A 4,004-nucleotide genomic window follows, 5' to 3' on the forward strand; every position below is an offset into this window, starting at 1 on the left:
GTTTTTGGTGATTTCAAATGTCAACATTGGCTACCAGAAATCGCTTACCCCATCTTTAAAGTTTGAAGAACTCACAACGACGCCATCTTGATTAATTCAAGTGGAGGTGACGTATTTCCTGTTTGAGAGTGGAGCTCCACTCACCCACGGTCTGCAGCCAGACCCATTTGGTTAAATCCCCTAAAATAAAGTCCGTGGTTCACACAAGCTCAAGATACTTTCACGTTTTATTCTACGACATAAAACACACTAGTTACACCCCACTTGTGATTTTTTTTTTAACTGTTACATTTCTTAAAATAGATGGTTGCTAACAAGTTGCTAAATGGGACTACAGGCACTGTCGGAGACATTAAACGTCATCACGCCGAACAGTTTATCAATTTACAGTATTTTCCAACCGTAGAGTATAATTTATAGTACAATTAATTGTAGAATCATGTAAACACCACATTTACCGGTGTTGTGCCGAAATCGGTGACCTAGAGAAATCTGTGACTAGAGGTCACTGTTCCGTAAATTTTCGCTCGAGAACGCACCTGGTGCCCGTGCACATTGTCGTGACTGCGCCTGGAAGACTATGCTGCGGAGAAGATGCGCTGATTGAACATGCAAGAAGATTCAATAAAGAAAAAAAAAGATGTTATTAGACACGTTCTCCATTTTCTGTATGTTTTCCCCAGGTTTAATTTAGTTTTCTCAATGTTATTTATTTATTAAAATCATTAGGCCAGTAAAACAAAGCGTACTTGGATGCTTTTGAATGCTGAATATTATTCGTTTAGCAGAAGATTTTTTTTCAATGTGAGTTACAATTGAGGAATACAGAAAGTGATTCATTGGAAAGAGGCAAATAAACAAGAAATGCTATCCATGTGTATGTATCCATGTGTATTCGTTATTAGTAAAAAGACCTGTTTTAGTGTGATGATTCATTGCAGTAACTTTAACAAAAAGCACACTAACATTTTATTTATTTTTATTTTATTTTATTTGTATTTATTTATTTATTTATTGCAGAAAATGGACATCAAGTTGAGATGACACTGTATGGTGTTTTAAAGCTTTTATTTATTAACTTTATTCAGAAAGAAAAACACTGCACATGTAGTATATGTACATACAAATATTTGTTATCAAATTCAAACAAATTAATTTTAAATTAAATTAGTGCAAGTTAATTTAAAATTGTTGAAATAAGTCTAGTAATAAAAGTGAAAATAAAATCTATACCATGATGTTGTGTGAAGGACATTGCACAGTCCCCACCCCAAAAAATGTTGTTTACACTTTACATTTCTGTGTACTAGTAAATTTAAAAACATGCTGCACAAAGGAAATTGCTGTCAGTCCCAACACAGTCTTGGTGGAACCATCTGTTACAGTCTCCACACTGAATCTGTGTGTGTGTGTGTGTGTGTGTGTGTGTGAGGGGGATCTAGTTTCAAATTTCAGTGTACACAAAAACGTAAAAACTATTTTAACTTAAATTTGTTTTGCTAGTTGCTGTCTGTTGACTTACTGCTAAATATGCTCTTACCCAGTTGATGGTCATGCGTGGGATCTTAGCTGCCTTCTTCCGAGGTTTGTCATCTTCCATGCCACAGTAGTGGCACAGTTCAGCCAGATCATCTGGAGGAAACATGGATTTAGCATTTGAGAACTTGCATCTAACAATTATAAATAACAATTTGAGTAGTTACAAGTTACATATGAGAGTTGATGTTAATATAATTAATGTACTTGGTAGTCATAGAATTTAAATAGCAAAAGTTGTAAACAACTTTTTCAAAACAGAGAAAAATCAATAAATAAAGAATAATACCTGTCTCTTCAAGGAGAATAAGTGCAATGTCCTTTTTGTAATTGTACAGGTCATTGGTAGTGGATGGAAACTTAATACCCTTAGCTGCCTTGTCATTCAGGATGTATTCAGCAAATTAATTTAAAAGACACAATATATAGTTAACTTTTTAACAATAAACAGTTCATAAAATACATTGATAATTATAAAGAACATAATATTGATCTTAAATACACCCACTGAGCCCTGATGTCTTAATGTCATCAAATGTTCACTTCAGTGTAAGAAAAAGTGATGAGGACGTTGAATATCTCGATGAAGATGTTTATTGCAGCATAGCAATGACAAAGTGCATGTAGTACCTTGGGTTCAACGGAATCAGAATGAACCCTGAACATCCTAAGTTCAAACCTTTTATACAGTTACAGTTTACTACCCTTAATGTTAATGAAGTTGCTCCTTTTGTAACAGCTGTTGTCTGTATGTTAATTAAGTTCTGACACCCCTTTGTCTGAGATTGTTCTCAGTGTCCCACACCCATTCTCATTCTACAATTGGTCACCATTTGCTCAGGATGTGATCATCCCAAATGGTCTACAAACAACATAACTGTTGACTTTCTTCTTCTCTATAATAAATAAGCCATTTTGGGAAATGAGCATGATCAAACATATTTGTGGAGTGGAATCTGGGTCGGGGCAGACTATAGATTCTTACAGTCCCCCCTTTGATGCTCTTGGCCCAAAAGAAGCATCACACTCACTCCCATTACACAGATTACACCTACCTTCCCGGGCAGGTGCCTAGTGGCGGTGAAGCCCTGCCTTAGGTTGTACCCCTCTGGCCACTGGAGAATCTTACCCGTCATTGGGTCGACACCTCATGCACACTGGTTATTTCTCCATCCAATTAGGCAAAATTATCATAGGGACTTTTCTCAAATTTGGCAAAATGACATACAAACCTTTTCTTGGGTTTGGGAGAGGAGCACTCGAGAACCATAACAGCAAAAGTAATTATCTAAATGTACTAAACATTATGACAGTACAACTTAGCCAAAAGTCAAAGGAGCAAAAACATCAATCAATAGGCAACGTGTGTGTGTGCGCGCGCGTGTACATGCTTTGTGTTTTCTTCACATGCGTTCTTTACCTTTTGTCGACGTGAACATCCTTTGTCCACGTGTGCATTCAATGGACAATAATATATTTTCTGCATTCGACTATGCATATATTTGTGTCTTTCTAGTGTCATGTGCAGTGAGCCTGTCTTTGGCAATTTTTTTGTGTGAGTATGTCCTTTGTCCACTTGTTTTCCATCTCAGTGGTAAGATATCTCCTTGGTTCTCTTTTCCAATGTCCATTCTTTTCAATTAGGAAAAGTCCTTCTAGAAGAAGCAATAATTGGTGTTGTTGCAGTCTGTGCCACTCCATCAGGTTCCATCACATTCCATCCATCCCATTCCATGATGGGCATCAGTGTTTCTAGTTCTTTTAGGCTTGGAGTTCTGGATCTTGCAGGTTTGGAAATCTCTGGATTTCTGGTTCTGGTGATCACTCTGTTCTTTAAGAGATCCTTTTTAAAGATAAGATAAACTTTATTGTCCCAAAGGAAATTTGTTTTGGACACATACAATACGATATCTGCTGTTTTATACAAATAACATACTAAGTACATATAATACGTATGTATTATACATATATATATATATACATAGTATACGTATGTATACAGCGACCCGTCTCTGCCCTACCCACAATATACAGTGAACAACTGAACTGCACCCTACATATTGTGCAACACACCTTTAATCATCATGTTCATATATAGTTGCACACACCAGATGGGGGGAAGAGAGTTTAAAAAAAATAAAAAAACTTCTTGTGGAAGTCCCCTGGCTCCACTGGTTCTGCTGGCGTTCTTGTCCTTCAGATGACCGGATCATCTTTCTCCTTGAGGTTACACATTTCTAGTAGTGGAAAGAGTACTAAGAAATTGTACTTAAGTAAAAGTATTGCTACTTAGGGAATAATTTACTTGAGTACAAGTAAAAGTACTGAAAAATAATATGACTCAAGTAAGAGTAAAAAAGTCCAGAAACTCATTAACTCATTTCACTAGATGTCTAGTTTTGTTGTTCCGTAATCTCCATCATGTCCATCCTTTAATAATAGAATGTGTACCCCATGGTTAAAAAATA

This window comes from Sinocyclocheilus rhinocerous, unplaced genomic scaffold (genome assembly GCF_001515625.1).
Source record: "Sinocyclocheilus rhinocerous isolate Xijiao unplaced genomic scaffold, SAMN03320098_v1.1 scaffold1440, whole genome shotgun sequence".
NCBI classification, from domain to species: domain Eukaryota; kingdom Metazoa; phylum Chordata; class Actinopteri; order Cypriniformes; family Cyprinidae; genus Sinocyclocheilus; species Sinocyclocheilus rhinocerous.